A 746-nucleotide genomic window follows, 5' to 3' on the forward strand; every position below is an offset into this window, starting at 1 on the left:
CAACGTTGTCATTGTCCATCATGACCTCAATTACCTCAACGTTGTCATTGTCCATCATGACTTCAACTACCTCAATGTTCTCTTCCAACAAAAGTTCATCCCTCGGAACTTGTACACCGGCATCACCGTTTTCCACGTGATCTTCTCGTTCTCTGTACGGTCCGACTACCTATAGAATCATAGGCGGTCAATTTAAATGTTTAAAAACAAAATAATGGTTCATTCTAGAGTGAACCAAATATACAATAGTGCATTCATTGTCAAACAATAACATGGCAATAATATTAATAAATAAAATTTTTATTTTCTATTCATTTTCACTGCACAATATAGTATATAGTTATAAAATCATTAACTTTAGTGTCATTTAAAAATGTAATGCAATGTAATCAAAAAATGTGTTAGTTTGTAGAATGTACCAAACCATACATGACCCAATGTATTAATCTGTATATATAAAAAGACTTGTCCTGGGTGATTCATCATCGCCTAGCCGGAACTGCTGAAGCTATGGATATGTAAAAAATTACAACTTAAAAAATTTTGATTGTTCAACTGTTTTTGGGTGTAACTTGCTGCAATGTTCAATAACTTGATTTGGTGCTAGCTTGTACCTGATCTGCCCAAATAACCAATGGAAACCAATAATAAATAAATATTAATTTCTACTGTAGACTGTAGCCAATGGCAACTATTTAAAAAATAAATAATAAATAAAATTTCCAATTTCCATCGTGAATCTCAAG

This window comes from Acyrthosiphon pisum, chromosome A1 (assembly GCF_005508785.2).
Source record: "Acyrthosiphon pisum isolate AL4f chromosome A1, pea_aphid_22Mar2018_4r6ur, whole genome shotgun sequence".
Lineage (NCBI taxonomy): Eukaryota > Metazoa > Arthropoda > Insecta > Hemiptera > Aphididae > Acyrthosiphon > Acyrthosiphon pisum.